Below are 11186 nucleotides of genomic sequence, written 5' to 3'. Positions count from 1 at the left end.
GTACCATTCTTTATTCATGGTTGTGGCATGAGGCAAGACTGGTGCTATCACTCACCTTTTCTTCTCCAGATGTTCCAATCGGAAAGGGGATTCATCAGAGAAAATGACTCAGCAGTCCACTCCCTGTACCTTTTGCAGAATATCAGTCTGTCACTGATGTTTTTTCTGGAGAGAAGTGGCTTCTTTGCTGCCCTCCTTGACACCAGGCCTTGCTCCAAGAGTCTCGACCTCACAGTGCGTGCAGATGCACTCACACCTGCCTGCTGCCATTCCTGAGCAAGCTCTGCACTGCTGGTAGCCCGATCCCGAAACGTAACTCTTTTAAGAGACAGTCCTGGCGCTTGCTGGTCCTTCTTGGGCCCCCTGGAGCCATTTTGGCAACAATGGAACCTTTCTCCTTGAATTCCTTTATGATGCGATAGATTGTTGACTGAGGTGCAATCAACCCTGTTAAGCCAGTTTTGATGATAGCTGCCTGCAATGAAGTTGAATTGTGTTTTGGGGGACAAAGTTCATTTTCTAGGCAAATATTGACGTTGCAATTAATTGCTGTTAAGCTGATCACTCTTTTTATAACATTCTGGAGTATATGCAAATTGGCACTATAAAACCTGATGCGGTACACTTAGTGTATAGTCATGGCCAAAATTTTTGAGAATGATACAAATATTAAATTTTACTAAGGGGGAGATTTATCATTAGGCAGGATTTTGAGCAGATGTCTGTGACTGTCCGCTGTGTGTGCGCTCTATGCGAATAGACTGCACCAGTCGCATCTATGTTTAACCCCTTCCCGACATGTGACGTAATAGTACGTCACATGTCGGGTCCCGGTGGGCCGAGCCCTCTCCATAGCCGGTAAGTCTTTGCTGCATATTGCGGTCCGATCGCGGGTGTTTTCCTGCTGATCGCTGCTGGCAGAGGTGCCGGCGGCTTCAAAAAGATGGCGGCACGTGGTCGCCGCCATCTTTCTCAGGATCGTCTCTCCCCGTGACGTCATCGGGGAACGGCGATCCGTCGCCATGGTAGCTTCCGGTCTCACGAAAGACCCGAAGCTACTTCGGGTTAACCCATTCATTACAATGTGCTTTTAGTATGAGTAGTAAAATCCCCATATACTGCCATACTGTAGTATGGCAGTATATTATAGGATAATACAGACACTCTAGGGTTAAAGTACCCTAGGGAGTCTGAAAAATAGTAAAAATAAAAAAAAAAATTATAACAAATACTAAAAATTCAAATCACCCCCCTTTCCCTAGAACTGATATAAATATAAATAAACAGTAAAAATAATAAACACATTAGGTATCGCCGAGTCCGAAAATGCCTGATGTATCAAAACATAACGGTTTTTCACTGCGTAACGGAAAATTGCGCCCAAATTCGAAAATGGCACTTTTTTGCCATTTAAAAAAAAAAAAATTCTATAAAAAGTGATCAAAAGGTCGTACGTACATTCCTAAAAATGATAACATTGTAAACGTTATCAAAATCCGCAAAAAAGGGCACCACCCACAGCTCCATACACCAAAGTATAAAAAAGTTATTAGCGCCAGAAGATGGCAAATTCCCCCCCAAAATTTTTGTACAGGAGGTTTTAATTTTTTTAAATGTATGAAAACATTATAAAACCTATACAAATTTGTTATCCCCGTAATCGTACCGACCCAAAGAATAAAGTAGACATGTCATTTGGGGCCCATAGTGAAATCCGTAAAATCCAAGCCCATAAGAACACGGCACAAATACGTTTTTTTTTTATTTACCAATTTCACTGCATTTGGAATTTTTTTCCCGCCTCCCAGTACACGGCATGGAATATTAAATTTTGAAGTGTAATTTGTTACGCAGAAAATAAGCCATCACACAGCGGTGTACATGGAAAAATAAAAAAGTTACAAATTTTTGAATGTGGGGAGTGAAAAATGAAAACTCAAAAACGAAAAAGGGCTGTGGCGGGAAGGGGTTAAGATCTGCTCGATTTCTGCGTTTTTGCAATGTTTTTGCACAGGAAATTCGCAGATACTTCAAACATAAAATTGAGCAAAAACTTCTACCGGTACTAGCAATGGACCCACATACACCACCTCCTATGTGGTGTAGTTTTGCAATAAAATTTGCGTTCAATTCTCCGCTGCTAAATGTGGTGTTGCACACTCTGTGGTGTAGTTTTTTTGCCATTGCGTGACTTTAGAGTTTTTCTTGCCAAAAAAAAAATGCAAAAACGATGTTTGCACAAAAATGTGTGACAATTATAGCCAAGAAGCTACATAGGACTAATGATAAATCTCCCCCTATATTTTAATTGGAGTAACAGCTAGCTATTCTGTTATCACAGATAACAGTGATCCGATGTGTGGAATCTTCCCTTCATGTATGAACTGATCAGTCAGTTTTGAAATAGGGATGTCTAGGTACACTTATTTTGGATTTTTTACGGTTGTGTGCAAGAAGTTTATTTCACTGTATGAGAAGTTTAATGTTAGGTTTATTGTAGGATGGAACTTGTTGAAATTTTCATGAAATGTAATTAACTGTTGTCCTGAACCTGTCCAGATGATCAAAATATCATCAATAAACCGGTCGGTAGGCCATGTGTTTGACTTGGCAGGATTCCAGAATGTATATATTTTTTTTTTTTTTAGTTTTGCCATTAACCCCTTAAGGACGCAGGGTTTTTCGGCTCATTTCTCGCTCTCCAACGTCAAAAATCCATAACTTTTTCATTTTTACGTGTACAGACCTGGGTGAGGGCTTATTTTGTGCGTAACAAATTTTACTTTCTCGTAATGTTATTTATTTTAACATGCCGTGTACTGCGAAGCTGAAAAAAAATTCCAAATCTGGAAAAATTGAAATAAAAACGCACGTTCTTGTGGGCTCAGTTTTTACGACTTTCACTCTTCGCTCCAAATAACACGCCTACTTTATTCTTTGGTTCGGTGCGATCGCGGTGATACCAAATTTATATAGGTTTTATTGTGTTTTAATACATTTTCAAAAATTAAACGAATGTGTACAAAAAAGAAAAAAAATTTTTTGCCATCTTCTGACGCTAATAACTTTTTCATACTTTGGCGCACGGAGATGTGTGAGGGGTAATTTTTTGCGAAATGGGGCGACGTTTTCATTGCTACCATTTTAAGGTCTGTGCGACATGATCATTTTTTATGTTATGTAAAAAGGTGTAAAAGTCGCATTTGGGCGCCATTTCCCGCCTCGGAGGTCACCGCCGCCCGTAACCGGTTTTATATTTTGATAGATCTGGCATTTTGGGACGCGGCGATACCTAATATGTTTGTGATTTTTACTGTTAATTATGTTTTATATCAGTTCTAGGGAAAGGGGGGTGATTTGAACTTTTAATATTTTATTAATTTTTTTTATTTTTTAAACTCTTTTTTTTTTCTTTTTTTTTTCACTATTTTTTAGACCATCTAGGGTGCATTAACCCTAGATGGTCAGATCGCTCCTACCATATACTGCAATACTAAAGTATTGCAATATATGGCATTTTTGCAGCTCATTCATTACAATGAGCCACTGGCTCATTGTAACGAACCTGCATAAGCCATGTAGCCTCGTGTCAAAAGAAGACCCAAGGCTACCATGGTAACCGATCGCCGCCCCCGATGACGTTCGCCGGCTTCGTTGAGAGGGTTAATAGCCGCGGTCGGTGCTATTAACCGACCGCGGTTATTAGCGGTGGGGGTTTTCTGCAAAATGCAAAAACCCCCACCTTTGTATGAAGAGGACTCAGCCCGTGAGCCCTCTTCATACATCCCTTATACCTCTGCGCCGTAGCTCTACAGCGTTAAGGGGTTAAGAGGTTAGCTATCTTTGTTCCCATGGAAGTTCTAGTGTTCTGTAGGTAGATTTGATCCCTGAAGCAGAAGCAATTGTGCTTCAGGATATATTTGGTCAGCTGTAATACTGGGTCTGAGGCAATTCCATGAGCCATTTAGATGAAATTGTCAGGCATTTACTCCATGTTTGTGTGGGATATTAGAATATAGGGATTCCACATCCAGGGAAGCCATGATACTGTCCTTGGGGAGAGGACCTGTTGAAGATATTTTTTTGCAGTAGGTCTGTGGTGTCCTGGATGGGACAGCTTTCACCCTGAACATATAAAAAAAAAATCAATCATCTACACTCAGGCTATCCGATATAATTGTATCTTCTCCTGTCCAACAGGGAGAGACACTCCTAAAGAATTATGGAAAGGCATTCCTAAATCAGGGATACCATCCTATTTTGATTGACAATCAAATCAGTAGAGTTACCAGGATACCCAGGAGCCATCTTCTCCAATACAAAGAAAAGGTGAACAACAATCGTGGACCACCGGTTTGTGATTTATAATCCACATTTGGAAATGCGAAGAACAAACTCCAGAAAACCCCACCACTGGCTAAAGGCAATGTTCTTGCATTCTCATTTGCTGTGTTATAGGCAACCCCCAAATCTGAGGAATATTGTGATCAGGATCTTCCTACCAACAAACATACAAAAAGGGAATTTCCCCTGTAATGGCAGGAGCTGCTAAGCCTGTCCTCTGATTCTGACCACAGGCAGGATACACATCCCAACACACAGCAGGAATAAGACATCCCAGCCACATTCTTATGTTCCACTTCTTATGTGGTCCTCCCTCTTTTTGGTTGCACATAATTTCCTGCTGTTCGGGACCTTTATGTTGGAGAGACAGGGCAAAAACTTAAAGGCGGAATGAGGTCTCATTGCCACACAAAATATAAGCAGAAGCATCTACCTGTGGCCAAACACTCCTGGCTATAATACCATGGATATGAAGGTTCAGGTATTAAAGGGCGATTTCCAGTCACAAAATGAGAGACTAAGAATACAAATTTATTACCCTCGTTGACACCCTTCACACAGGACTCGATATATCAAAGGGATTCATGACCCACTACAACATCTAACAAATAGATGGTGTCATCAGAGTCATTAACTTGGAGGCAATTAACTCCCTAATTAAATAACCCCTTAGCGATCTGAGCACAGTGACTTAACGCTCAGCGTCCGATATATCTGAAGCAGAGCTGTTGCCGGTTCAGCTCGAGATCTGAGTCGAAACAGCATTGGGATACACGGGGTGTCGGCTGTAAGTAACGTATGTATAAAGAGACATATAACACAAAAAAAAGTCTAAATCATAACACAAACCCCACATAGTATCACCGTGTCCGTAACAATCCATAGAATAAAATCCAATAATTGAATGCAGTAAAAAAGTGATAAAAACACATATGTACCCCACAATGATACTGTTGCAAAGTACAACGTCCCGCAAAAAAAAAGCCATCAACCAACTCCATAGCCAAAAAAGTAAAAATGTTGTGCCACTTGAAAGACGGCAATGCAAAAGTGCTATTTTTCCCCACATTGGGGTTTTATTTGTCAAATGTAGTAAAATGTGAGAAAAAATATTCAATATTCAAGTCTTGTATCCCTGTAATCGTATTGACCCCTAGACTAAAGATAATATGATTATTAGGCTATACCGTGAACACCAAAAAAAAGGAAAAAATCCAGAACAGAATTGATGCTTTTCTACTCCTGCCCTCAAAAAAAGTTCCTTCCGGATTGTTGCTTAACCCCTAGGCGCACCAGGACGTTATAGTACGTCCCCGGGGCTAGATGCTTAGCGCACGGGGACGGTCTATAACGTCCTGCTTCTGGCACCGGCTCACGAACGGAGCCGGTACCAGAAGCAGCGGCTGTCAGCTGTCTAGTACAGCTGACAGCCTGCGCTAACACCCGCGATCGGAGCCGGCTCCGATCGCGGGTGTTAACCCCTTACACGCCGCGGTCAAACATGACCGCGGCGTGTAAGGGTGTTTGCGCTGTGGATCGGATCCCCCGTGCCGCTTACCGGGGGATCCGATCCACTTCTGGGCAGCTCCGAGGACTGGCATGTGCCCCGGAGCTGCCCGGTCTCCATGGCAGCCAGACCCCTTCCGGGTCTGGCTGTAAACTGTCTGAGCATGCGCAAGCTTGCTTAGACAGTTTACACTGCTCTACAATAAAATAGTATTGTAGAGCAGTGTATTGAACTTAAACCAGTGATCAGAGCATCACTGGTTTAAGTTCAAGTATGTATAAGTAAAAATATGCTTAACACTTAACACTACACATTATAATAAATAAAAAATAAATACATAAAAATATAAGCCCCTAAAATGTCACTTTCCCATAAAAACACATAAAAAGTATCAAAAACACAAAAAACCCCGCATATTTGGTATTGCCGCGTCCGTAACAATCTGTATAATAAAACAGAATCGTTACTGGACCCGCACGGTACACGCCGTAGAAAAAAAACCGCAAAAACGTTCCGAAAAAAGATAATTTTTAATTATACCCTATCAAAAAATGCTCTAAAAAGTAATTTAAAAAATGTTATGCACTCCAAAATAAGCCCACTAAAAAGAACAACTCTTCTCGCAAAAAATAAGCCCCTAACCAGATTTGTCAGCCGAAAAATAAAAAAGTTATGCATATGAAAAGATGGTGATGCTAAAATGAACAAGATTTTCTCCAAATTGGTTTTTATTCAGTACAATTGAATAAAATACACAAAACCCCACATATTTGGCATCCCTGCGTCCGTAACAATCTGCATAATAAAACAGAATAGTTATTAGATCCGCAAAGTGAACCCCGTAAAAAACAAAACAAAAAAAAGCTCCAGAAAAAAGATCATTTTCAATTAATACCCTATAAAAATGCTCTAAAAAGGGATTTAAAAAATGTTATGCACTCTAAAATAAGACCACTAAAAAGAACAATCCTTCTCGCAAAAAATAAGCCCTTAAACAGATTTGTGAGGCAAAAAATAAAAAAGTTATGCATATGAAAGACGGTGATGCTAAAATTAACAACATTTTTGCCAAATTACTTTTTATGCAGTAAAAATGGGAAAAAAATAAAAAATCTATATAAATGAGGTCTTTTTGTAATCGTGGCGACCCATAGAATAAAAATAATATACTATTTTTATGGTATGGTAAACGGGCAAAAAAAAACCCCATAAAAATCTTCCTGAAAAGTGATGATTTTCATTTCCTCCACCAACAAAGAGTTAATAAAATCTCACCAATTAGCCTATAGATTCCCCCAAATTACGTACCAGAAAAGTGCATCTCATGTGGCAAAAGAAATAAGCCCCTATAGGTCCACATTAAAAAAAAAGAAAAAAATTATAGCCTGTACAATGTGACATAGCAAATCTGATCTGCATGGCGCCTCCTTCCCTTCTATGCCCGGCCATGCGCCCATACAGCAGGTTACCACCACATATAGAGTATCCGTGTACTCGGGAGAAATTGGGTAACAAACTTTGTGGAGCCTTTATTAATTTAATCCATTGTAAATGTTTAATTTTCCACCCAAAATGGGTGTATTGTGAAAAAATATTACAATTTGCAGACTGCACCTCCATTTTGTTTTAACCCCTATAAAACACGTAAAGCATTAACAAACTTCTTAAAAGTGGTTTTTCATACGTTGAGGTGTGTAGTTTCCACAATGGGGTAATTTACGAGTCTCACTATTATTTAGGCCTCTCAGTGTCAATTAGAAGTTGAGCAGGTCCATCTAAATGCGGGTTTTGGTGATTTTACAAAAAATGTGAAAAATGATACCTAAATTCTGAGCCTCATAACATTCTAGTAAAATATGTGGAATCTTAAAAAACCATGGCAACATAAAGCAGACATTTGGGAAATGTAAGTTATGAATTTATTTGGGAGCTATAACTATCTGCATCAAAAGTAGAGAATTTAGAACGTTGAAAATAAAGAATTTTTCCAAATTTTTTCCAAATTTTGTTTTTTTTCATAACTAAACACAAAAGATATCATCCAAATTTTTAAACTAATTTGAAGTACAATGTGTCACGAGAAATCAATCTAAAAATCCCCTGGATATCTCATAGCGTTCCAAAGCTATAAGCACTTATAGTGACACAGGTCAGATTTGAAGAATGGGGCCGCGTCCTTAAGGCCAAAATAGGCTGTGTCCCCTAGGGGTTAAAGCTAACGTTCTACTGTTTGTAATGTTGTGTAAAAAGCATCTCATCCCACAAAAATATGCCATCACATGGCCCCAATAACGGAAAAGCTAAAATTTTATAAGGGAGGAAACTAAAATCCTGGCAGCTGCAGCTCCCTCCTTCCTTTCTGCGTCTTGCTCTGCGCCCATAAAACAAGTAATGGCCACATGTGGGGGTCTCTGTACTGGGTAGAAATTACAGAACAAATTGTAAGATGGGTTTTCTCTTTTGGAAATGTGTAAATTTTAGGGCTAAATGAACATATAACCGATAAAATTTGACCATTCTAAATTTCATCTCCTTTTTGATTTAACTATGAAGATCTCAAGGGGTTAACAATCTTCCTAAAAGCTGTTTCTGATAGTTTGAGGGGTGCAGATTTGAAAATGGGTTGATTGTATGGGGATTTTTGATGTTAAAGATGTAAAATTTCATTCAAAACAGTAATTATCCCCAAAACAGTCAATTCTGAAAATATGGAAAATTGCTATTCGATTTGTAAGCCCTGTGACTTTAAAATAAATTATCCAGAGATTTAAAAAAATTATGGATAATTATATGGGAAATTTTATTCAGCAGCTTATTTACCTGAAAACGCATTGATTTCGAAAATGGCAAATTTTTCAAAAAAATCATCATTTTTTTTCTTTGTTAATAAACGAAAAACTTATCAGCCAAAATTTATCACTAAAATGAAGTACAACATGTGAGGAAAAAACAGTCTCAGAATCGTTTTGATAAGTAGCAGTGTACAAAAATTATAACCATGTAAAGCGACACATGTCAGACAAAAAATGGGGCTGAGCCTTAAGCTACAAAATGGCTGCGTCCTTTATGGGTTAACCCCTGTGTTTCCAAGCCATTTTAGACTTTAAAGGGGTATTCTCATCTGGGCACTCACATCCAGATTCATTGATCTGCCATATATAAACATTTCTTCAATTAGATGTTATTAAAAAAAATTTACCTGTGTGAAGATAATTTCTCATCGCTGAATCCAGGAGGTCACGCAGGACTCCATAGCGCATGTCTGGCCACCACTGCTGCCAGAGTGCGAGGTGGTCGTAACCGAGGAAGCCATCTCATTTCTAAGGGACAACATGACCACATTTATGAGAAATTATCTTCACACAGGAACATTTTTTTCAATAACATCCAATTGAAGAAATGTTTATATATGGCAGATTAATGAAACTGAATGTGAATGCCCAGACGAGAATACCCCTTTAAGGACCCGGTCTGATTTTTAAAATTTGCCCTGTGTCATTATAGGAGGTTATAACTTTGTGACGCTTTAACATATCCAGGGGATTTTGAAATTGTTTTCCCGTCACACGTTGTACTTCAAAGTAATAGAAACATTTTGATGATATCTTTTGTGTTTAGTCATGAAAAAAGATTCAGAATTTTGGGTGGAATTTTTCTCATTTTTATGAAAATCACCAAAACCCTTATTTAGAGGCACATGCTCAGGTCTAAGTGACTTTGAGAGGCCTAAATAACAGTAAAACCCCATAAATCATGCCATTTTAGAAGCTACACCCCTCAATGTGTAAAAAATCAACTTTAAGAAGTGCGTTAACCCTTTAGATGCTTCACAGGGGTTAAAACAAAATGAAAGTGTAATTTACAAGCTGTAATTTTTTTTAGACAATATAGTAATTTTGGCCAAAAATTAAACTGTTACAAAGTATTAAATGACGAAAAACTCCACAAAGTTTGATACCCAATTTCTCCTGAGTATGAGGATGCCCCATATTTGGTGGTGACTGCTGTACGGCCGCACGGCGCGGGCATAGAATGGAAGGAGTTCCATTCAGAGCAGATCTGCAATGTCATATTTTACAGGCTATAAAATGTTTATTTTTTTGTAATTTGGACATATGGGAGATTATTTTTTTGTGGATGAGATCCACTTATCAGTTGCATCATTTATGGGGGGGTTCAATAGCTAATAATCAGATTTTATTAACTCTTTTTTGGTGGTGGTTAAAAAAATCATTAATTCTTCTTTATGGTTTTTAGCATCTTTCACTGTTCACCGTACCATAAAAATAATGTGTTATCTTTATTCTCTTGGTCATCACGATTACGGCGATACCCCATTTATGTGGCTTTTTATGGTTAACTTGTTTTGCAGACTATAGGACTCATTTTGTGAGAAATTTGCTTGTTTTTGCATAGCCAAGTAACAATGGGCAGAACATTTATATTTTTTTGTTTACAGTGCTGGTTTAGAGCTTATTTTTTTGCGGGACAAGCTGTACTTTTTCTTGGTATCATTTTGGGGTAAATTTTACTTTTTTTTATCACTTTTTATGCGGTCAAAATGTGAAAATTTCATAATTCTTATGAGTTGTTTGTGTTTTTTTTTTACAGCGTTCACTGTACGGGTTTGTGACAATTTTATTTTATTGTACAGGTTGTTACGGACGTTTTGATGCCCAATATGTTGTGTTTTTTGGTAATTTTCACTTTTTTTATGTTTTATTTGATTACTGCATGGGGCAGGACTTCAGGGGACGTTTATTCTTTTTTTTTTATAATTTTTTTATTTTTAAACTTTTTTTTTACTGTTTTATTTCGTCCCAGGGTGGGACATGAACAAGTGATCATTTGATCACTTGTTCATTGTAATATACTGCAATACTGCATTTTGCATAGGCTGACAGCTGCACTGTTATATCGTGCACAGTGCACGATCCTAGCAGGCAGCTGCTATGGGCAGCCCCGGGGTCCTTATCGGAGGGTGCCGTTCGTCGTGCCTATGCACCTTAGACCCCGCCGTCACTGTGACCGCAGCGTCTATGGGGTTAAACAGCCGGGATCGCGACTATCGCGATCCCGGCTGTTACTGCGGGATCCCGGCTACCGCGCACCCCCAGGATCCCGCGGTGACCTCACGGGCTCAGCTTCTGAGCCCGGGCGATCGCCATGACGTTATGCTACGTCAAGGTGCGGGAACGACCTATGTCATAGTATCACGTGAAAGTGCAGAAAGGGGTTAAGGACCTCTTGTCTCAACTTCTTTGTTCTTGTGTATAAAATCTCTGTCACTTCAGAAAGCCTGTTATACCATGCCTGATGAAGGGGCCTATGCTGC

Source organism: Engystomops pustulosus, chromosome 3, assembly GCF_040894005.1.
Source record: "Engystomops pustulosus chromosome 3, aEngPut4.maternal, whole genome shotgun sequence".
In the NCBI taxonomy this organism is placed as follows: Eukaryota; Metazoa; Chordata; class Amphibia; order Anura; family Leptodactylidae; genus Engystomops; species Engystomops pustulosus.
Note: the sequence above shows the minus strand (reverse complement) of the source record.